This window comes from Podarcis liolepis, assembly GCF_965112155.1.
Source record: "Podarcis liolepis genome assembly, chromosome: 4".
Lineage (NCBI taxonomy): Eukaryota > Metazoa > Chordata > Lepidosauria > Squamata > Lacertidae > Podarcis > Podarcis liolepis.
The window spans coordinates 83,565,304-83,590,244 of NC_139558.1; the positions used below are offsets into that span (position 1 = coordinate 83,565,304).

General features: G+C 44.7%; 1 long non-coding RNA gene across 6 annotated transcripts in view; it reads right to left on the reverse strand.

The window, feature by feature from the left end:
- LOC310705408 overlaps window positions 1-24,062 on the reverse strand; it is a 35,879-nt gene extending 11,817 nt beyond the window's left edge. The window contains exons 1-5 of one of the 6 annotated variants that reach the window (XR_014525243.1): window positions 23,239-24,059; window positions 22,419-22,496; window positions 14,289-14,373; window positions 13,248-13,426; window positions 8,155-8,377 (exon numbers count right to left, since the gene is read on the reverse strand). This is a non-coding gene — a long non-coding RNA (uncharacterized lncRNA). Of the gene's footprint in view, window positions 1-8,154; window positions 8,378-13,247; window positions 13,427-14,271; window positions 14,374-22,418; window positions 22,497-23,238 lie in introns of those variants that run through there. The other 5 variants (XR_014525244.1, XR_014525245.1, XR_014525246.1 and 2 more) reach the window with 5 other exon arrangements.
- Between the last annotated feature and the right edge of the window lie 879 nt (window positions 24,063-24,941).

A 24,941-nucleotide genomic window follows, 5' to 3' on the forward strand; every position in this document is an offset into this window, starting at 1 on the left:
GGGCGGCAGCGGACTGCTTGCGCGCACCTAGAAGCTAGCAGTCCGCTGCCGCCCCAAGCCTGGCGCACCCGGTGGGACCTCCTGCGGGTGCGCCAGGCTTGGGGCGGCAGCGGACTGCTAGCTTCTAGGTGCGCGCAAGCAGTCCGCTGCCGCCCCAAGCCTCGCGCACCCGGTGGGACCTCCTGCGGGTGCGCCAGGCTTGGGGCGGCAGCGGACTGCTAGCTTCTAGGTGCGCGCAAGCAGTCCGCTGCCGCCCCAAGCCTCGCGCACCCCCTGCCGGGTGCGCCAGGCTTGGGGCGGCAGCGGACTGCTTGCGCGCACCAAGAAGCTAGCAGTCCGCTGCCGCCCCAAGCCTGGCGCGCCCGGTGGGACCTCCTGCCGGGTGCGCCAGGCTTGGGGCGGCAGCGGACTGCTAGCTTCTAGGTGCGCGCAAGCAGTCCGCTGCCGCCCCAAGCCTCGCGCACCCGGTGGGACCTCCTGCCGGGTGCGCCAGGCTTGGGGCGGCAGCGGACTGCTTGCGCGCACCTGGAAGCTAGAAGTCCGCTGCCGCCCCAAGCCTGGCGCACCCGGTGGGACCTCCTGCCGGGTGCGCCAGGCTTGCAGACACTCGCCCGAAGCAGGGGGAGCCCTCCCGAGGGCTCCCCGTGCTTCGGGCGACAGGCTGCCGCCCCAAGCCTCGCGCACCCGGTGGGACCTCCTGCCGAGGGCGCGAGGCTTGCAGGCATTCGCCCCATAAGACGCACCCCCGATTTCCTCTTCATTTTTGGAGAGGAAAAAGTGCGTCTTATGGGGCGAAAAATACGGTATGTGTAAATAAACCATATATCATAAGGACAGCACAGTCTCTGCTTGTGCCTCATTCTGAGGAAACCAAACCCTAAGTAAGCGCCTGGAACCCCTGGAATCTTGAACCTCTTGGAGATTGGGGTGGCATGCAACAGTATTCAGGATGAGACAGCAACCCATTTGCATTGCACTGACGGAAATATTCCACTCAAAAATTAATAAATGCAAGTTTATGATGTTCCTACCTGATGGGGGTAGGAGCCAAGCAGGAAAAATTACCGCTGCAGGTTGTGAATGTGTGTGTGTGTACACATACATACACACACATATACAGTCACTTCCAGATGGCCTTTAATATTTAAAACAAAAAACAGAGCCAAACACTCTTCGTTGACAACTGATATGGCTAAAAATGCAGCCATAAAGATGTGACCTGAAGACATTAAAACCTATGTTTATAAGACATTTGCCAAATAATAATTTATTAGACAGGCCCATTGGTCAAATACGCCTGATAATGTTTTGTTTATACCATTCAGCATTCCCTCACTTACTGTAGTGATATATCACTGATTCCCCCCTCCCCCCTCCCAAGCCATTCCTGTTCTAGCAAATAAGAAGGCCATATTAAGTACTTGTGGGATCTTGGACCCACAAAACACTAAAAATACTTGGAATGCTTTCTCTTTCAACCCATGAAATAAATCATGATCTAATCAGATGCTTTATCCAGATTCAATACATGTTGTGGAATTCATTTGTTCAGAGCATATTCCTTATTAGACCACCTTCCCTTCGTTTTTTTTGGTAGGCTCCTCTAAATGTAGAAGCACGGCTGTGGATTAACCACAACAATTATTTCCAAAATGAAGTAACAAGTATTGCTCGTCTATTATTAAAATAAACACGCATCTCCAAACACGTATTTTATTACTTGCTGAAACCTCCAATGGGCATAGCTATTTAAATAAGATATATCTTAGAAAGCCAGAACTATTGGTTGCACATCTGGAAAACTGATTATTCTCTGGCTAGTGATCTCATCACAATGTCTAAGAGCCAAGGAGTAAAATCATAATTAATATTGGGTCCTTCTTATGAAGGCTTGTAGCTGGTTTCTCCTCCTCCTCCCTGTTTAAAGTTAGCAGGCATATTTTCGGAAGGAAAAACAATGAAATCCCTTTACGGAGTTTTGTTCCGAGGTTAGACAACACATTCCAAAAATTCCTTTCATCCCTCCCCTCACTGAGATATCATGACAGACCACACCAGTGACATCAGCTTATTCATAGGCAGGACTGTGTGTGTATGTTGTGCAAGGTGCAATAGTTGGTGATCAGATATGGGGATAACAAGGACTGGGACTCAAGCATTCAGTTGTCAACATCTATAGGATGCCATGTTCTCTGTGGAAGGATAAAGCACCAATGGAGTCCACCATTGAGGATCATCATTCTTTGGTGGGGGGAAACAGTGTGTGTATCACTGTGTGTATACAGCATTCTATATATTCTTTATACATCAGGTTTAAATCAAGAAATGTTCTCTCCTCTGTAGTGGTGAAAGGGGCAGATTGCACAATTAAGACATATAGATCCTAGTGGGCAGATGATAGGAAGATAGGAAGATGATAGGAAGTGGTTAGAGTGCTTTGCGCTTCATACAGTTTATTCATAGATCTGATTTTGAACCTCTCATTTTGTTTTCCTGAATATTTAGGATAAATATAGTTCCACTCTTGTGCCTTAGAGTATTAATGTATTGTTTACAGATGTCTGAAGAAAAAAATCTCTCAAGCTATGCACATTGCAGAACTCGGCTGATGACATTGGCTCTGGATGTTCATTTTTTAAAACTTCCTTCTAAGGAATTGCATATTGGACATTACCAAAGGCAGAGCTACCAATAGAAGTGATCCATTCTGGCAAGCCTGATTCATGGCTAAAGGGAAGGTGAAAAACTACATTTCTGTCTCATCCCCCGGCGCCCCTATTTTCTTCTTGGTAGCATTCTTTCCGTTTATGAATCACTTATTATAAGACATCTCCAAGTGATTTTACAATAGAAGATCAGACATATATGAAACAATTTAATAAAGACAATTCTAAAAATCCATAATACAAACTATGTCAAATCAAATACAGTGGTACCTCAGGTTAAGTACTTAATTCGTTCCGGAGGTCCGTTCTTAACCTGAAATTGTTCTTAACCTGAAGCACCACTTTAGCTAATGTGGCCTCCTGCTGCTGCTGCGCTGCCGGAGCACGATTTCTGTTCTCATCCTGAAACAAAGTTCTTAACATGAGGTAATATTTCTGGGTTAGCGGAGGCTGTAACCTGAAGCATATGTAACCTGAAGCATATATAACCCGAGGTACCACTGTACAGATACAAAGGGTGGTTTAAAAAACAACCTATCCACTTAAAAGGTTGGCTGAAAAAGGAAGCTGAAATGACAATAGAGAAGGCGCTTTCCTGAAATGTAATGGAACAAAGTTATGAAGGGTAGGTACAGGGGTAGAGGAAGGGGTGTGTGGTGGGGGTGGACTGCCTCAGGTATCTTTGCTGGGGGGGTGACATTTGGCAGTTGCAGGTGGTCAGTGTGCCAAATGTCCACCATTGATGGCTCGCTCTGCCCCCGTGGGCAGCTTGCTCCATCCCGGCTGAAGGGCACGCCGCTCCATGCACCCAAGCAGCTATCCCATGCCTGGGAGGGCACCCTCCGTACCCCGCACCCCTTGGGAGCCAGCCCACCCTGGGCAGCGCTGGCATATGCTCCGCCGCTGGGTAGGTGCTGACCTTTAAAGCCCTAAACGGCATTGGCCCAGTATACCTGAAGGAGCATCTCCACCCCCATCATTCAGCCCGGACACTGAGGTCCAGCTCCGAGGGCCTTCTGGCGGTTCCCTCACTGTGAGAAGCAAAGCTACAGGGAATCACGCAGAGCTCCTTCTTGATAGTGGCACCCGCCCTGTGGAACACCCTCCCATCAGTTGTCAAGGAAATAAACAACTATCTGACTTTTAGAAGAAATCTGAAGACAGCCCTGTTTTTAATGTCTGAAGTTTTATTCTGCTTTTAGTGTTCTGTTGGGGGCCGCCCAGAGTGGCTGGGGAAACCCAGCCAGATGGGCGGGGTATAAATAATAAAATTATTATTAATAATTATTAATATTAGTATATCATACAGAAAGGAGCTCCTGATGAGATGGTTATCTCCAGCAATGCAGAGTGCATTGCTCAGTTGGGTTTATAATGGGTGAGACAATATATAGGCATCCTGGCCCTAAGCTGTATAGGACATTATTTTTATTAATTACCCGTCGTTCATTCTAAGGTACCGGGGGCAGATTATAGCATTAAAACACAATATTAAAAACTTTTAAAAACATATTGCAATCACAAAATAAGGTGGGTCCTAAAAATATACACCCCAAGTGTCAAAAGCCATAGTAAAGAGGTGCATCTTCAGATTTCACCAGCAGCTGTATAATAATGATGAGCCCATGCCTAAAACAGAAAAGGGCAGGAGAGGAGTGACTTGGGGAGGAACAACAACAGTACAGTGGTACCTCGGGTTACAGACGCTTCAGGTTACAGACGCTTCAGGTTACAGACTCTGCTAACCCAGAAATAGTACCTCGGGTTAAGAACTTTGCTTCAGGATGAGAACAGAAATTGTGCGGCGGTGGCTCGGCAGCAGTGGGAGGCCCCATCAGCTAAAGTGGTACCTCAGGTTAAGAACAGTTTCAGGTTAAGAACGGACCTCCAGAATGAATTAAGTTCTTAACCCGAGGTACCATTGTAACAAAATCTCTCAGGCAGGATACATGTGGCCAAACTCAGCCCACTGAAATGGATAACAAGTGGCAGAACAGCAATTAATATCCATGCTGAGAAAACAGGATTGTGTAGAAGTCAACATGCCAGGCATGAACACCAAAAATATCAGATCTGAATGACATATTTGCAGCATATAGCCTGGAATCATTCAATAAAAAATGTAAGTACTTCAATATACTCTGACCACACAAAGTAATTACCGGTACCAATAAAGGTAAAGGGACCGCTGACCATTAGGTCCAGTTGCGGACAACTCTGGGGTTGCAGCGCTCATCTTACTTTATTGGCCGAGGGAGCTGGCGTACAGCTTCCAGTCATGTGGCCAGCATGACGAAGCCACTTCTGGCGAACCAGAGCAGTGCACGGAAACGCCGTTTACCTTCCCACCCGAGCGATACCTATTTATCTACTTGCACTTTGACATGCTTTCGAACTGCTAGGCAGCTAAATTGCAGTAGTCCAACCTGGAAGTAACCAGTGCATGGATGACAGTGGTCATGTGATCCTGGTCCAGAATGGCAGTACTGTAGTTGTATTACCAGTCAAAGTTGGTAAAAGACACTCATAGACATTGAGATCACATGGTCTTCCTGTGGTAGAGATGGAACCAGAAGCACTCCTAGACCATGGCTGTACCAGCTATGCAGGGATTGCCCTTTTTCATTAGAAAATATCCTGACAATTTTCTTCATATGCAAAAACCACACATGCAATGCCATTGGGACATATCGCATGAACGGAAAACAGCAAATGTCACAACAGTGAATTAGGAATTCCTTACACCATGTTAAAATGTGAATTGTTCAAGTAATATGCATTGCTGAACACATAACACTTAACACTTGAATCTAATTGAAAAGGTGGAAAAACAATGGCCATTAGTAAAATGTCTCCTTATTATAATAACACAAGATAAAAACCGTGTAAAATAACCCATCAAACCAAACTGTATCCAAATTAACGCACGCAAGATCCAACCTAAGATGACAGCTACAGATCAAAACATTTTCCCCCTTCAGATAAACATCCTGCCATGAAGTCTGATCACCATCTCATGGAAGAAACACTATATTCCCTCGGAAGGGATTTTGAGGCAGACATCAGCAGAAAAGATGTGATGTTGAAAGCCAACAATAAGAAAACAATTAGAAACAGACCATCTCTGCCTTCTCAAGGACTCCACCAAGATTGGGAAGGAGTTTTATTAGCAAAGAGGTCCAAGAATAACACAAAAAGGGGATAATGCTTTTTGCTTTTTTTTTTTTAAGTGCTAGAAAAAATGTGCCAGAGTGGCTCTTCTGACATTTTCCACCCAAATGGTTAATGGAGACAGCGATGCAGTTAAGTGTCGTTTTGAAAACTTGCACTTAATGGGAGCTGTAACGTTAGACATCTGTTTGGGTTATAAAGAAAGGGAGATGTGGCGTGAGCATAGAATTTTGATCCTTCACAGTACTTAGTAGGTTGTAGAAGTACCTAATAAAAGGAAGGCCTTTCAAATTGGGGGTTATGCTCTGATACCTGCTTAAGACAGTGGTGGCGTGTGTGTCCTCTTTGACATGAAAAGAATTGTTCTCTAATAAATACATAGATTTATGCAAGGGCTTTTTTTGTGACAGTACTCACTGGTACGGAGTATCATCCAGGGCCGGCCCACCCATGAGGCAAGGTAAAGCAACAGCAACTGCCTTGGGCGGCAGGATCCGCAGAGGCAGTAGATCCAGCCTCCAAGGAATGTGTTGCCTGCTGCTGCAGCAGCAGCAATGGCTGCGGCATGCTCCCTGAAGGCTGGATATGATGCCTCCTGAGCACCCCCCCCCAAAAGCAGCCTCTACAGTAGCCTTTTGGCGAACAGGGTCTCCTCCCACCCAGGGCCGTCTTAACTGTTGGCGCTAGGGGTGCACGGCACCCGGGCACTGGGCTCTCAGGGGCGCCAGGCCCAGAGTCCGGGGCCAAGCGTTGGAGTCTGGGGAAGAGCCGCCGACAGCCGAGCCGAGCCGAGCCTGTAGGACTCTTCCCTGGACTCCAGCGCTTGCCCCCAGACTCATGCCGAGCCGCCCGCAGCAGAAGAGCCTGCGGCGCTCCAATGGGTTTTGCTCCGCTCAGCCGTCAGCTCTTGCTCCAGCTGCATGGCGGCTAACTGTTTCAGCACAGCACCTGGAGCACCATGTAACGTTGTGGGTGCTGTGCGACGCATCCTGTTGCATGCACTGAGCTGTGGGTTCCTTTGCTGACTTTTCCGCTGTCGGCGCATGCTCTCAGCACTGCCCAACGTGGGGTGCCAGCGCAGAACGACGGGGAATGCAAGCTAAATGGAGGAAACATCTCCGGACGAGATCCGCCGTGCGCCGACAGCTGGCAGACAGCGCAGGGACTGTGCCACCTGACGTTTTGGGCCCCCCAACATGGAATCTGCACCCACCTTCATACACCCCTGTGCATGGGGCGCTGTGAGTCCCTGCATCCCCCAACCATTCTAAAGGTAAACAACTATTTCCTTAAAAAAAGGTCAACAACTTTGGGGGTTCTCTCCCTAAAAAAGTTGACAATCTAGGGGCGCCAGGCGGATCTTTGCACCCCGGCACCACATATGCTTAAGATAGCCCTGCTTCCACCCCTAGGAGGAAATGGGGAGGGCTGACCTCTGTGGTCTCCTGGGCTCTGCACCTGCCCAGCGTGGTTCTGTGGGCCCCTCCCCACCCACTGCCTTTGATTCACACTTCAGCCATTCAGTAAGGTTGATTTGGCCAACACCCCCCCCCCATTGTTCCCAAAGCAAATCTTTCCTCACCCCTTTTCCTATGGTGCGGGGGCGTCGTTTTGTGGTTCGCCTCTGGTGCCAAAATACCTCTTTTTTGCTGCTTTTGGCACCCATTTTGTGTTGGCACCCACACCACTTTTATCAAGATATGAGTGCCAGCACTTCATTTTATATAGGAAGGAAGGAAGGAAGGAAGGAAGGAAGGAAGGAAGGAAGGAAGGAAGGAAGGAAGGAAAAGAGATTGAGTGGAAGGAAGATGCAAAAGAAGAGACTGGAAAGAGTTGACCTTGTAGCGTGCTGCTACCTGTCTAATTTTGACTCTGGCCCTGTTTTGTGTTCTGCCATTCATGTAGGTACTCACTTCAAACTGAGTTAATGATATAAAAAACTTTATTCCTGATGAGGCCTTGGAGCCTGCACAGAGTAACTAACCAAATTAGTGCAAGTTTCATGGTTTAACTATGTGCTGCGTTGAAAAGTAATTTCTGTTACCTATCCTCAATCTTCCAACTTTCAGCTTCATTGGTTCTAGTGTTGGGGGGGGGGGCTTTTCTCGATCCACTTTCTTCACACAATGCAATAATTTTATAAATTTCTATCATGTCACATCTTACTTGCCTTTCCTCTAAACTAAAAACTCCCCCCACCTTTTCCTCACAGGGGAACTGCTATGAGGGAGTTATGGAATCAAATACCTTTGCACAAAGTCAGTTTTTCCTGGTTCATTTGCTGAAATTTCTAGCAATGCATAAGAATCAAAACCAATTTTGTGACTAGGTTTATTAAAAACAAGCAAAGATTAATGTTTCGAAGAACGTGCTCTGAATTGTGATGATTTCCAGACCTGGAGCTGAGCAGCAAGTGGTTGACAAGGACCTTTCTAGGAACTGTGTATGGTAAAATAACCCTAGAGATTATCTGCAGATTTAGAGCTGTTAGCATTAATTCATCCTGGCTGGTCTCTCTGGGGCTGCAAGATAAATAGGGCCTTGAATAATGGAGAAAGAGATTACATTTAATGATGACAGTGTTTGTGCGGAGTTTATATGGTGTCAAGAGGGCCATGAGGTGAACAACAAATTGAAACGTGAGCTGGAGAAAACATGCACTTTAGAAAGCTAACTAAAATCAATTGGACAGAATGACTGGGCCAGACATCCTCATGGGTTTTGTGCTGTAACTGAAGGATTTAGAAACTTTACCAATATGTTCAAAAGGGTGACCTTTAGGAGTTTTGAGACCTGAAACTGCCCTGAGTGTTCATTTTCTCTCTCTTTTCTAATTGCAAAAAGGAATGAGCACTTAGCTGGAGATGCTGCAAAATTCTGCCAAGCCAGACTCAGATATGAACACTGAAGACTCATAAAGCCTGCCTCAAAACAAGAGGTAAGTTTTATGAGCCCCCAAAGTCCTCTTCTGGTTTGGATTTCAATCTGAGCCAGAGAAGGATTTGCAGCTCCCCTCCCACATCCCCAAACCCCCAAATATCAACCCCTTCAAATACACTCGCTCGTCACGCTCTTTCCTTTCCAACAAATAGGTGGTAGCAGGAGCAGTCAAAAGGCATGTTGGGAGAAAACTGGTTAAGAGTGTGCCGTGGTGCAGAGGACTATGGGAGATGTGGTTCTAGCAAGAGCTTTAGGCAGAAAAGCATGGTGGAAGACATGGTTGTGGTACTAGGTGCATATCAACCGGGAGGGACTGTAATTCGAGGAACAGTTAAAAGGTCCTTAGGTGAGAGGAAAGACTTTTGTCTGAGACCCTAGAGAGTTGTTACCAGTAAGAGAGCCAGTATGGTACAATGATTAGGACAAGGGAGACCAGGGCTCAAAGACCAACTTGGCCCCATTGGGTGACCTTGGGCCAGTCACTGCCTCTCAGGTTAACCTACTTCACAGGGTTGTTGTGAAGATTAAATGGGGGTGGGCATGTATACCACCTTGAGCTCCTTGGATGAAAAGGTGTGATATAAATGCAATAAATAAATAAGAAGACAGCAAGGCATGGGTGACTGCAAGGCAGCTTTACATTACCACACACATGATTAGCGGTAATTAACATAACAAAAGTCATGTAGCAATTGATCCATGCCAACAAAACCTGAGGCAACTCAAGGAAATGAAGGTGCAAATTTCTGGATTGGAGATAGAAAACTTATTTTCCCTCCAAGGGGAATCTAATAAGTTGGCTCATCCTTATAGATGCTATTTTTATAATTTTCACTATTGGTTTTTTTTATTAAAAAATCAGGCCCAGTAATCACACTGCGGCCTGAGGTGAGGACAGCGTCCATAACATTCAGTTAGAAAAGTTAATTCACAGCTTGTAAATTTGTCCCCCGCCTCCCCCACCGTGGAAAAAAAGCAATTCTAGTTGTAGATGACTCAGACCGTATTTTGCCAAATGGCTCTGAAGAGCGGAGAATTGCAAAGTTCACTCCTGAGTGATACCTAGTTCTTTCCTTGCAGTGCACTTTAGTTCCTTGTGAGCTTTCAATTTTAGTTAAAGAGATGGGAAAATTAAACTCCCACTATCAAGGAATGATGTGTGTGATATTTACCGCTGCAAAGTGTAATTGTATATCAGATTATGAGCAGATGACTTGTACCAAGTGAGGCAAAAACAGAGTTTCATAAAGTAAAAAGGCATAATTATTTACTGGTGCTTACATTCATCAGTGAATCATTATTTCTCTCTTGTTTTTCATATGGAGTTAGTCTGTCTACTGGTCACCACATAATTTGAGACAGCAAAATCCAGTTTGCATCCCCTGTGGCAGAATGGTCTAAGAATGGTCCTGGTCACTCAGAGATCCAATACTTGGATCAGAACATTCAAATTCCTTAGTCAATTCTAACACTCTCTGCAAAGCATCACTCCTTCAGTCTTCAGGTAGTCTTGGAGCAGTTCAAAGAGATCCAGTTATTGGGGGGAGAAGAAGAAGAAGAAGAAGAAGAAGAGCTTGGATTTGATATCCCGCTTTATCACTACCCGAAGGAGTCTCAAAGCGGCTAACATTCTCCTTTCCCTTCCTCCCCCACAACAAACACTCTGTGAGGTGAGTGGGGCTGACAGATGTCAAAGAAGTGTGACTAGCACAAGGTCACCCAGCAGCTGCATGTGGAGGAGCAGAGACGCGAACCCGGTTCCCCAGATTACGAGACTACCGCTCTTAACCACTACACCACACTGGGAGATTCAGGGTGTGGGGAGGAGAGGGTACCCCACCCCTGGTATCTATTGCTGTTGTGGTTCTGGTTTTCCCCTATGCTCTAGCAGCCTGGAGAGAATCAGCACCTAATCAGCCCAAAAGGCTCAGTCTGGTTACAGCCTCTCTAGGAGCAAGTTGATTACTCAGAGCCATAGTCCTGCAATTTCAGCCCTGCCTTGGACTCTAGTATGGTGGCTAGAGGGCAGTGGTGTTAACCCTTTGCCCCTTATTGTGGTCCTGATTCAATGGCCTTCCCTCCTGTGGGGTGGGGGGAACAGCCACCTTGGACCACCAGTGTCAGGTGTGCATACAGGAGCCAGGCCCTGTGACCAATAGGACTTTGCAGGACTGGGGCCTTCCTAAGTTTGTTCTGAAGAGGCAAGGTGTGGCCGCACATGTGAGGCCGTTTGGTAACTCACAGCACCTGGTGGCAAGAGCTGGGAAGGGATATAAGGTCAGCATTTCCCTTCAGCTCTTTGCCACAGCAACACGCTTCCTGCCTTCGGCTTCTTGCTTCCTGATCCTTGAACCTCGGTTTCTTGACTCCTTGCTTCTTGATCCTTGGACCCCTGACTTCATGACTCCTTGCTTCTTGATCCTCTGACCCCTGACTTTGTGACTCCTTGCTTCTTGGACCCTTGACTTTGTGACTCCTTGCTTCCCGACCCCTCAGACCCTCAGACTCTTGGCTTCCTGGCTTCTGGACCCCTGTTCCTGCTCCCTCCCCGCCATCTTGCCCCTGGTCCTGACGTCCCCTGCCGAGACTTTGATCGTCCGTGAACTAGACCGTGACAACCAGGGTGTGTGCGTAACAACCAGGGTGTGTCCGTGCCCACTACCCCCAATTGTCAGGCCCCTCACACTGACAAAAAACCAAAAACCCACCTCTGATTCAAAGGCAGAACTAAACAGTTAACAACACATATTTTGGTCGTTAGATGGAGAACTGGCTTTTTGGTTCTGGGCGATTCACAACTCTGCTACCATGCAGATATTAAGCTTAGCTGTCCAAATGGGATCCCCAAAAGTAATAAACTACATGCTAAGCCTATAAAGAACCAGGAAATCACAATTTGAACACTTTGAGTTTCCCAGCAGCTGGTTTTTAAAGAAGAATTCTGGGGGTTGTAGAAACTTATGTTGAACCTCCTGTGAAGATACGAAACATGTCTGCCACTCACAGACAGTTGCAAAGTGGGAGATGCACCAACAGCACAGAAGTCCATTAACACAAGCTACTATGTCATAAAGCGTGAAGGCTATTTATTGTGACAAAGCACTGTGCATTTGAAAAGCAATTCAATATATATATATATATATATATATTTCATGTGAAAAAATAGCAATTAGCTAATTCATCTCATGCTATTTATTTCAGAGAAAACGCCAAATAATAGAGGCTGGCAGTTTCATCTAGAAGAACAAAAATGATATAAGCAGCAAGCATAATTAGAACTAATTTCCATTCCCTTTCTCTCTCTCAGAGTGAGTGACGAGGCATAATTAAACCATACATCAGATAAGAAGAGCCTTGTGGATGAATAAAATAGGATGTTTACATTAAAGGTGGGGTGTTCAGGTGGGGTGGAAAAGGAAAGACATTTCTTACAACAGGCCTTAATTAAAAGACAAAGATTGGTTTTAAAATGCAAAGCAGTGGCCTTGCAGCTGCCAATCATTTGATTCCAAAAGGTTTTGCAGAATGAAGGATGAGCATATTAGGAGAAGGGGGGGGGGGTAAAAGCTTTTTTTTAAAAAAATGTGCTTGCTTATCCATTGACTTCTGCCTAACTAGGAACTTTGGAAGAAATACCTAATCAAGTACCTAGTCCTTATCAGTGATTTAAGCAAATGCTTTTAGAAGCAGGAGAAGCAGGTGCAGTGGCGTAGCGTGGGGGGTGCAGGGGGGCCCTGCGGCACCGGGCGCAACACCTGGGGGTTAGGGCTAGGGGGCGCAAATCCACGGGCTAGGGGGCGCAAATTACTTGCCTTGCCCCGGGTGCTGACAACCCACGCTACGCCACTGAGCAGGTGTGTAAGAAAGGCAATGGAAGGCCCTGGGAAAGAATGACTGGAGGAGGTAGAGAGCCAGTGGCTCATGGACCAAATCCAGCCTAAGGTTAAAGAAACAGAATCTTTCCAAGCCCTTTCCATGCCTGAGGTATTTTGAACTGGAAATCATCACCATCATTTATTTGCATGCTGCTTTTCCAAGCTCAAACCATGTTCAAAGTGGCTCACAACATCAAAATATTTATGGATTACAACTCCCTATGAACTACAAAACTTAACAAAATTTAAATAGTCATATAAACAATTCCCTAATAGAATGTCTCACATTCATGGGACCTTAAGGTGAAGGGTGGGTAATTAATAGTAGTAGCAGTGGTAGTAGCAGCAGTGTTTTCCCCCTAGAAAAATAGGTGCCAGTATTCACCATGAAGTTGTTACAGTAAGTGCCACACTTTTTAACAAAAAATGGTGCCCTTGAGTGCCCCCTGAAAAAAGCCCCGAGTATTAGTGATATAATAATACCATAAAATTTAATAACCCACTGATTATAGTCAATTCTAATAATGAAAACCCAAGAATATAGTCCAGCTAGCAGCAAAAATCATCTCCAAACCAAATCTCTCTGGCCTCTCACCTTGAGCCACAGAAGCAACCTTTGCAGCTGGAGTCAGGCAGGGTGCCACCCTCCAAGGCTGGGTGGGAAGGAGCCAAGCAGAGGGCAGGGGCCAAAGAGTTCAGGATCCGTAGCAAGATGGTTTCCAGCATCTTCAGCAGCAGCTGCAGCCTTCATAACTGGAGTCAGTCATGGCCCCACTGGGGGTACAAAAAACCAGTAGCAATTGTCTCTCTACCCTCCATCCAAACAAGCAAAAGTCATTACCAGAGTTCAAGGACACATTTCAGCCAGGCAAAAACTAGCAAGGAGAATGCAAAGCAGGGCTGGTAGGGGGTGTGGCTAGGGATGGGGTGTGGCCTGGGTAGAGTCCAAGCAATCACATTTGTCCCATGGGCTGGAAACAACTTTGGTGAATAAAATTCCTGACACCCGCAAAATGCTTTTTTAAAGAAAACCCACCAAAATTGTGATTTTAAGCTTCTTAAGCTGTTTCCACTGCTTTTTCCATCGCGTAGCCATACATCCGGACGCCATTTTTACACCCGCAAACTAGGTCATGTCAGGATTTTTTTTGACGTATGGCAAGCATAGTAAAAGGAAAATAATGAGATGGGTGGGTGTTGATTAGAAACACTGCAACTACATTATTTGGAAGCACAACATGCACATGAAGCAAAATTATAGGTTTATTATATCTTATTTGAAGGAAATGCCTAAATATCTCAGTGCTGTATATCATGGTTCAGTTTTTAGATTTTTCTGGTTTGTCAGGTGTCCATTTCTTAAAAACGAATGTACTAAATTTAATCCAACTATTTCCAGTCATAGTGCTGTTTTTGCCCAAAATATTTTTGATCACAATCTTAAGAATTCCCACCCCCGTCCCAGATTATTTATTATATGTATTTGAAAACTCTCACCCATAGGAAAATCTTTACCTACTTATTTGTAAGCATCTCTCAAACTGTCACTAAATAAAGACATTGTTGGAATATTCTAAGAGGAACGAGACAAGTGGGTGAGCGTGTTGTTTACACTTCACCTGTTTCCATTACGCACTTTGGGAGGAATCTGCAGAGGCTTCCCAGGAGCTTTGTTTGTCTTCTGAAAAATCCTCTGCTGGCACAAAGCAGAAGTGAAGACCCTGTGTTGCAAAAAATAAAAAAAAAAAAAAAAAAAAAAAAGAAAGAAAGAAAAGAAAAAGAAAAAGAAAAAAGGACAGAGCAAAAATAGATTTAAACACAGCCAAACCCAATACATTATTGGGTACCGACACAAATTTTGAAAAACTGAAATATGCGCTGCATAGGATAGTGTTCTTGTTTTGAGATAAACAAAGGCTGCCATCCTATGCATTCCTATTACTTGGGGCTAAGTAAGACATTCTTCCAAGTATACATGCATATAATTAGGGTGAACATCTTTTATTTAAAAAAAATCTCTTTTTGTAGTTAGCTGTGCTAGGTGGAAAAGGTTTCAGATGGCTACTATATGGCAAAGCAGAGAGCTTTGCAGTAATCATATATTGGAAAATAGATGTTTCCTTCTCCCATCTGAAAAAGTCTATCATCTCAGCAGCAGCTAGGGATACTGGAGAATTTTGTTGAAAGGGTACTGGAAACTGTGTCAGTCAGATGGCTGTCCATCTGGCAGACAGATCCTGCAAAAGGATGGCAAACTGAGTAGCACTGCCCCTAGATTATTTTTTTCTGCCTGGGGAATTAGGGAATGTCTAACAACATGTGCATATGATCATATGAAACCCTACAGATCAGGCTGCTATCTTTCTTTCCCCCTTTGCAATTACACTTGAGCTTGAGAGTCTGTACAGCTTGAATTTGTAGAGAACAGTCACAGACAGAACCTCATGTTAAGCTATGAAGGCACCTGAACACCCTTAGCTCCTGGCAGGCTAGGATTTCCACAGATCTTAAAAGGAGCCAAGGAAATACTCATTAAAACCCACAAAGTCTCTCACAGGAATGCCTTGTCCTCCCCAACCAATGTCCCTGCGTGTGAGCAGCCAGAAGTGCCCACCCTTTAGGATTTGGGGGATTGAGTGCGAAAACCCAGTGTTTTCATTATTGTTGCATATCTGTCTCATTATAGAAGGATTTGGAAAGGTTCAGAAAAGGCTTTCTGCAGAGCGCAAAACAAAACAGAGCGTTTCATATCTTTCCTTTTTAATGTTCTGCATATCTTCTCTGTGCAATGAGTTCATTTTCCCTGTTGTCCATGCAACACGTGGCGAAGTAATGCCGCTGTGAGCCTTGTCTGAGCTCATTTCCTTTCCTACCTTCAAGAATCCGAGCAAACATTTGATGAACTCATAGCAAAATTAAAGAGGGAAGGGATACCTAAGGTTAGAAAAATTCCAGGGAATGTAAAGTGAAATTGAAGATTCAGCATCTTTGGATGCTAAATTGTATTGTGAATGATGAGGCATTCAGCAATAACAGATGGTTCTGACAGCGGCTGCCCGTCTATGGACCTTTTCCAAAGGCATGCTGTGATCTAGTTTGGATACCGCAAACTTTAGATTTATATCCACATCACGCACAGGAATTTCCCTTCTACTTCTAAGTGGTATTATTTCAGAAATACCTTTGTTCCTGCACCCTGTTTCTCTGCTATTCAGTTGCCTTTCCCAAATTGTTTCCTAGACTTCAGCACCCTCAGACATTGCCCTGCAGTCTAGACAAGAATGTCCCTAGGAGTCCCCAGTGAATTGTCAGAGACCAAATCCTGTCCCGTCATTGCTGAAATTAATCAGCTGCTACATGGGAGATCTATTTAAGAGTAGGATATGAATGGAATCTTATCCATACAAAGGCGGTGCATTGGGGTAGTGCTTTTTATTTATATGTAAGGCCGAAATCTTGGAGTAAGTCCTGCTGAATTCAGTCAGACTTCTGATTTGACATTCTCAGGGTTCACAGCAAATCCTGTAATGACTGGTGTGGTGGGGGAGAAGCATGGAGGTGACCTGCTGTCCAGAGCTGGAGTCAGGCATAAAGGTAAAGGGACCCCTAACCATTAGGTCCAGTCGTGACCGACTCTAGGGTTGCGGCACTCATCTCGCTTTATTGGCCGAGGGAGCTGGCGTTTGTCCACAGACAGTCATGTGGCCAGCATGACTAAGCCACTTCTGGCGAACCAGAACAGCGCACGGAAATGCCGTTTACCTTTCCGCCGGAGCGGTACCTATTTAGCTACTTGCACTTTGATGTGCTTTCAAACTGCTAGGTTGGCAGGAGTGAGTCAGGCATAGGTCAGCAGTAAAATACCTTATGTTAGTGACATCATTACTCAAGGAAATAAAACAGCTCAGTCCTAGTGGTCACAGCAGCAGGTCTTGCCCCAATGAATGTCCCTGTTTTCTCACCACAGAAAGTGTCTCAAAAATAAACCAGAGCATTTGTGGTTTGGAAAGTTACAGGATTTCAGCAGAGTGTTATAGGGCAGGGGTAGGCAAACTAAGGCCCAGGGGTTGGATGCGGCCCAATTGCCTTCTCAATCCAGCCCGTGGACGGTCCGGGAATCAGCGTGTTTTTACATGAGTAGAATGTGTGCTTTTATTTAAAATGCATCTCTGGGTTATTTGTGGGGCACAGGAATTCCTTCATCCCCCCCAAAAAATAGTCCCACCACATGGTCTGAGGGATGGTGGACCGGCCCATGGCTGAAAAAGGTTGCTGACCCCTGCTATGGGATATGCACTGATTGGAAATGAAGCAATTTGGCCACCCCAAAACATTTGAAGGCACAAACTGTATAGAAAACTGGGTCACATGTGACCACTACTAAAGTATCATGAGCACAAATCATCGCAAATGTGCAATAAAAACGGTGCTTGGGGGTAGCTATGCCACTATTAGGCCTTTCCTCGTGTTTTCACACATTGCTTTTTGGACTCCACGAAATAAGGAACGGGGAAACCGTGGCTCTCCAAACGATGCTGAACTCCAGCTCCCATCTTCCCTGATCTTTGGTTAGGCTGCCCTGGGCCTGATGAGAGCCGGAGACCAACAATATCCAACAGTTTCCCCCATCCCTGTGTCAAATGGTCATTTCTATACTACGCTAAGAACCATCGCTAGGTTTCATTTGCTCCATTCTCATAAACCACAGTGTAATACAGACCCCGAAAGAAATCTGCAGACGCTGCTGAGTTGCCTCCCTATAGGCTACTCAGAACGGACTGCATACATGCATTATTTAAAAGCCTCCAAGAAAGGAATCTCCCTCCGCCCTGCTCCCAGCCCCTGGAGAGCCCTGTTGGCCAGCCGTGCACTTTACATTTCTTTTGCCCCACCAGCTTGAATATTTATGAGGTGGCATATGATTTGATGGTGTCTGGTTCCATGTGTAATGCTGATGTCATCTGTTTCAAATTTGAAATGCCAGTTCTGTTTTGTAGTGCATAGTAATTTGTTTCTTCTGCAGACTATATATATATATATATATATATATATAAATCACACCGAAACTTGGCATTTCTAGCAAGGAAACTATGGTGATATGGAGAGCTCTCTCTCTCTCTCTCTCTCTCTCTCTCTCTCTCTCTCTCTCTCTCTCTCTGTGTGTGTGTGTGTGTGTGTGTAAGTAAGTAAGTAAGTAAGAGGGAGGCATGGGGGAGACTCTCTCCAAATAAATTATATGACATAATTGAAGGGCTACAACTTCTCACAACAGTTTGGACAATTGTTCAAGGCTTCACCGCATTCAAGCCAAACATTCCTCCCTTGCCCCTCCTACCACACCCTTGCTTGGGTGTAAAGATCCTGGCCTTGCAAGGGGTTGGATATGGCTGATGCCAACCTCTATACAGAGGTGGTGCCATCTCAGAACAACAGAGAATCCTTCACTTCTTTCTATTTTTAGTCAAAAATTCTTTCCCTGGCAGCAGAATTACTCTGCGGCGGAAAAGGAAGCTTGGGCTATGAATCTGGACATCCGTGCCCTGCAGTGCTCTTCATAGCATTCACTTTTATTTCAGATCACACAGATTTGCTAGGTGGCTGTGAACAATGAGCAGGCTTGATGCTAAGAGTACACTGTTGGGAGATATACCTTCAACCTTTTATTGCACCGCATCAAGCACAGCATCCTCACTAAAATGCGGGCTTTTTGTCCTGTCGGGTGGCAGGAGAATTGGAAATGTCGGAGGGTGGTAGCTTTTTTTGATAATTCTGAGATGCATTATTAAGAAGATTCTCTCTTGTGAATTGGAGCAAAAGAATTGAAAACTATTCCTAACTCTGAAAGTCTTGTTCAATTGGTTTTTAAACACACACACACACACACACACACACACACACACACACACACACCTTGTACCCGTAACTACCACCTACAGTTTACACCAGTATCCTGAGCATCCCATGTTTCACTGTGATCTGAACCGGTGGGATGTTTTTAATGTATTTCTCTTTCAATGTATTTACGTGGGGTTTATTGTCTATTTGTTGGGTTGCAAGTTGCTTTGTGTTGCCCTGGGCAAGGTAAAGTGACTGACAAATTTAATGAACTAACTAACTAACTAACCACCACCACCATTTCTGTTTTAAAATAGACATACTTGCTTTGTGTTGTGCAAGAAAGCAGCTAGTTGGCATATCAAACATGTGAGCAATCAATGTGAGTGAGCCACTGAGGGTAGGGAGCAACTCATATGTATAAAGGAATTTGGAAATAGTTACTTACAAAAAGTACTGTTTCCTAGGAAACATGATTTTAAATGTGGGATTCTATCAAGGTTTCTGCATTTCAGTGTGCTGTACGAATCTAGCTACCTTATCATGTGAGTTTAATAATTCCAAAACTTACTATGCTAAATAATTGGAAAGGCAAGAAGCTGGAAAACACCCAGCCAAAGAAATACATTTTGGGGGACAAAATCTGGTATATTATTTAGCTGAAACAAATATGGTATACATCGCCAACACAAAAACATAGAGTGAACGGACATTGCATCAATGAAATGGCTAAAGCTGGAGTGTTTTATTAGACCAATAGGTTAAAACTACATTTTCATAGTCTCAAAGGGCATATCTTAAGCTGGCTTGATATTATTGCTCCTCCACATGGAATCTTGGGAACTGCAGGTCTGTGAGGAAGGGGATAATGATCTCTAATAGACCCAGCACCTTCACCAAACTAAGATAAAAGGACCCCTGACCATTAGGTCCAGTCGTGGCCAACTCTGGGGTTGCGGCGCTCATCTCGCTTTATTGGCTGAGGGAGCCGGTGTACAGCTTCCAGGTCATGTGGCCAGCATGACTAAGCCGCTTCTGGCAAACCAGACCAGCGCATGGAAACGCCGTTTACCTTCCCGCCGGAGCGGTACCTATTTATCTACTTGCACTTTAACGTGCTTTCAAACTGCTAGGTTGGCAGGAGCAGGGACCGAGCAATGGGAGCTCACCCCGTCCCGGGGATTTGAACCGCCGACCTTCTGATCGCCAAGCCCTAGGCTCTGTGGTTTAACCCACAGCGCCACCCGCGTCCCTTTCACCAATAGCCCAATTTCTTTGTGGGAGAGAAATAAAGGCCACAGCAATCAAACTGAAGTACTACCACTGTATCTTTGTAGTGTAGATATGGCATTAGAGTCATTCACTCTCCACACTCAGGCACTGCAGTCAAATGGTGCTGCGCAAGATACAGCTGCCACTTGAGGTCACTTAAAATTGTCTTCATAGGGATGTCTTACATGTATCGGCTTGGTGTACAAATAAGATAAGAACGCACAGTTTCTTTCTATGTTACTATCGCAAGCCCAACACATCAGGGCAAGCTGGCTATGAAAGGATAGATCATGCCGTGCTGGCAAAGGAGGTATTTTTTTTCTACCCAGTACAGCAGCCTTCTGCATACTTTCAAAAGGACAGGCCAACAGACCTGTAGACCTCAGTGGCAGAACATTTGCTTTGTACTAAGTCTCTGGTTCAATCCCTGGTGTTTCCAGGTTGAGCAGGGGAAAGCTCCTGCTATTGCATGAAAATTTATTCTGAAGTCAATGTGAGAGAGAAGGGGGGGGAGCGAAACAAGTTTTCATAGCAGTTAGTAAGGAACAAGTTGTGTGGGAAGCAAAGCTGAACTTTGAGGAAGAGCAGTAAATTAAACTGGGAGAGCAAAATAGTATTTCAGAGAGCTAAAGAGTGTATGTTCATTGTTAGTGATGTATCCATTAATTTACTTTACCCCTGCTATCATATCTGATCAAACAGGTTTGGTAGGTTTTTGTAATGCTTCTTAAACCTGCAAAAGCTATTTGACCAGCAGCCATGATGGGGCAAAAGAAATGAACATGGACAACCACAGGCAATGCTGGGTTTGTTGTACTGTTTCCCATACCCATATCTGTTTTAAGATGAACCATGCTAGTTTGCTCTAGTTTATTATCGCTGTTGCTGAATATTCATGAAACAATTGCATGACTAAGTCATGAGTTTGGCCTACATAAGCAATGAACATGACGACCCCTCTAATGAGGTCCAATGCTAAAGTGGCCTTGCCTCATTTTGCAAAGTATTCTACGTTTAACCATAGCTTGCCTTCTTGGCCTTATTTGTTTGAAACCTGTAGACAAGTAAAAAAACGAACAGCTGTTAATCGTTTACACAGTGGGGGTTTCTCAGCACTTTGCCCTGTTAGTATATCATAAAATCCAAGTTAAAATGGAGTGTAGTATCTCATCTCATCTCATCAAAGAAAATAAATTTGTTATAAAAGGGGAAAAAAATTATCCATCAAGATCTTTCATACAACAACTGGGAAACATTGTTGATATATTTATGGATCAGTTCCTGCATGCAATAAATGCAGCAAACTTGTAACCCTATCTCCATCTAGGTACTTTTGAATCATACAGTCAAAGAACTAAATATGTTATCATAAAAGCTGAAGCTACATGTACATTAAAAAAAATATTTATTATAGGGCTATTCTGCACTGCCACACAGCAAATAACAACAGGTAGCAGTAGCTTGAAACAACTTAAGTGTATACAGTGCCTGAAAACATGTAAATGTGAGATAGCTCTACTTCACTCATCCTCACTGAAAACTCAAGGGGCACCACAGGTTTGGGTTTTCTCTACTTTTCTCTTTGCTCTCTTCAGTCGGTTCTTAAGCAGAAGAGACACAGCAAGCCAAGGAAATATGGGCGGAGGTGGGAGGGGGAGATCAAGACACTATTCACCACCCCTTGTTTTCGGAAGACCTACGTCAGAACACCAGCCACAGTGGGCTAGCATTGACATTCCTGATCATCCTAAGAGTACAGAGTAATGTACTGGTAGGCTGAGAAAGCTTTTAGAAGTAGCATCACATTCATAATGTCTAGGGGCATACTATTTAATTTGCATCTCAAACTATTTAGAAGACCCACATAAGCACTAAATTGGTGTGCTACCTTTACCTCTGACTTCCGTATGTTCAGACTCACATTTCTGTGCACAATAGGCTGAACTCTCACACGTTTAACTGTGCCAGATGAGAGCTAGGTGCCCATTCTACGCACATGCAGATCAAAAGTCCCTGAAGATCAGGAGTTCCCAAACTATGGTTTGTGGACCACCAGTGAACCACGAGTTTCATTCAGGTGGTCTGCAGCATGCCTGAATATTCAAGTTGATATTTTTGTTTTATTTTATTGCATCTTTTCTTTCTTAAATCATATTCTATTGTATTACAATATGAAATCTATGAGGTGCAAATTATAATACAATAAAACACAATGTAAGAAATAAAATCAGCCAAAAAAGGACAACTACAAATCAAACAGCATCCAGCCGAGGCAGAATGATCATTAGGTAGTCTGCAAAGCCCATCAGCAATTTTCAAGTGATCCATGCAAGTGGGTAGGTTTTTGGGAACCACTGACTTAGATATTCATTTAGGCTGCCTCCAGACTGTTGGCATTTTGCAGAAGAAATTTAAGCACATACCAGAAATGTAGGTTTGCATGATTAAAGTGCTATGTTGTCCTGTTGCAACAAATCCGCTTTAAAAAATAGACTTTTTGCAGTTCAGGAATACACTGAAAAGAGTGGGAAGATCAAATGATTAAGGGGGAAGGCATATAAAATTGCTGTAAGCAAATCAGGAGGAATCCTCAGTGTTGTATAACCTCACTGCAAACAAATGACAACAAATTCTCAATAAAGACCAGACATTGTCTAACCTTCTCATAAACTTTGGTGCAAGCAAATCGGGTTGAATGAACAGGTCACCTGGTGCAGAACTTTGACACTTGTATGTCCTGGTCAGAGAGAGAGAGAGGGAAAGGGAGAGATTTATGGTGTTCTTGTACATTATAATGGTGTTTATGCACAGAAATAATGAATTGCTAACTTCCAGTGAGAGTGTGCAGGCATCCATGACTTGTATTGTACATTTACCTAGCAACGATCATACATACAAGGAGACATTTTCTTAGTGCCATTCAGTCCCCACTACTTATTATTAAGGAGGAGGGGAATGTTGTTGGCTACCCTGAGGTTGCATTTTAAAAGGAACCAAGTCCAAGGTCACTAAGGGTTCAGAGGCAGGGGTGGTTTCTGTCATTTTGCCACAAGCTCTAGGCTGGAAGCTGCCAGCCCAGGACGATTTAAAGCCTCACAATGTAAGAGTGAATTGCATGGGTTTCCAGCTGTAAGTTCAGCCAGCCCAAGACATTTTGCCGCCTGAGGCACAGGTGGCAGCCTCCTCCATTCAATATACAAAAGCTCACTGGACCGGCAGTTCAATTTACTTCAACACTGCTGACAGGACAGCAGCCTTCACTGCATCAAACAGCAGCAAGCTAGCTTGGGAGTGCAGGGGGTGCGCACAGCTTTCCCCCTCCATCACCTCACGCTGCCTAATGGTAGGGCCAGCACCGTAAGGCAAGCCATTCACCTCTTTCGAAAGCTCACACCCATTTAAATGGGTTTGAGGTTATTAGGACTTGCAAGTGTTTTCTTGCCCGTATCGCTGATGAACCAAATTTTACCCACACATACAGAATCAAATGGACCCTGTCTTTATGAGCTGGTGAGGTTTAGTGCAAGTTGGAAAGTGTAAGCTGGAAAATGATGCGTTTAAATCTCACCAGCAAATTTGCTTGGTGGCCCAAAACACCCCATTATTCTTTCAGCCTCAGCCTTCTACCTGCAATGGAGGGGTAATATAATTGGTCCTCGTGAGCCTGTTGTAAGGATTTCAGATATAATTATGTGAAGCTTTATTTTTTACCACTTGAAATATGTTTTATAAGCACTAAGGACCAGGCCTGGCACAGGCACACAGCATCCTTAGTGTGTCAGTCAGGTGCGCTGTGGGGAAAACAAAATGGCAGTCGTCAGGTGGCTGCCTCTCAGGGGTTTTGCTGCTTTTTATTTGTGTGAATGGGGAAGAATGAGAGAGAGAGACTGCTGCTCAGAACCTCAGGTGTGGGATGTTAGCATCCAAAATGCATATGTAAAGGGTTAGTCGCAAGAGCTGTAAAACTCTAAGATGCCATACACTCCGTGGCAGTTGTGGCAGTTAGTTGAACAGTTTTAACAGAGCAGCAGGTATGAATTGTTGTGCTGCTGTCTGCCTCAGAGTCAGAGAGTTAAGTTTGTCTGTAAAAGTTTAATCTGTGTAAGATGTTTGAGCGACTTAAGTATCGCCTACCCACATTGTATATTTTAATGTGCAAGTGCGCTAAGTAAAAGTTATATGTTATTTAAACTTTAAAAGAGAGTGCCTTGCTTAGTTTTTCTAGGAGGGAAAAAGAGAACAATTAAAGGGTCAAAGGACCCAAGGCTGCAAACAGAAATTGGAGCTAAATTCCCACAGAAGGAAGGGTACAGTAGTACCTTGGGTTACAGACGCTTCAGGTTACAGACATGTCAGGTTATAGTACCTCGGGTTAAGAACTTTGCTTCAGGATGAGAACAGAAATCGTGCGGTGGCAGCGTGGTGGCAGCGGGAGGCCCCATTAGCTAAAGTGGTACCTCAGGTTAAGAACAGACCTCCAGAGCAAATTAAGTTCTTAACCCGAGGTACCACTGTATTCTGCTGAGCACCTCCACCTGGAGTCAGTTCTATTTTTTAAAAAAACCACTGAAAAGTTCCAGTTGAGGTGCATCACCAGGTATCCCCCGTCGGAAATCCTGTAGAGCTGGTACAATTCAATGCCAACAGTTCTGAAGTAGATGGGTCAACTGCATCAACTCCAGCCAAAGACCACCAAAAATAAGGTTACCAGATTTTCCCCCAATGAATCTGGGGACACTTTTCAACTTCCTGCTAAATACGGTAGATGGATTTTGTCAGGGGACTGATTTGTAAATCTGGGAACTGTCCCCGGGAAATGGGGATGTCTGGTAACCTTACCCAAAAAAACCCCTCCATTAGAAGGCAAACTGGGGCTGCCTACACACCATAGATTTAAAGCCCCACCCAAAGCCTGGGAACTGTAGTTTCCCCCTCACAGAGGTGCAATTCTCAGCACACTTGGCAAACTACAGGTCCCAGGATTCTTTGGGGTGAGTGTGATATAAATGTATGGTGCATATACAGACTGAGAAAGGGGGTGGGGGACTGCCAAACCCCAGGAGAGAAGGCTTTTGCAGAGCATTGTAATTGTTTCAATAATTTACCTCAGAACCATTCCAAACCGGTAGCATAAGCACCATAGGACAAAAGAGGAAGGAAAACCGCTCTCAGAAAAAACAAA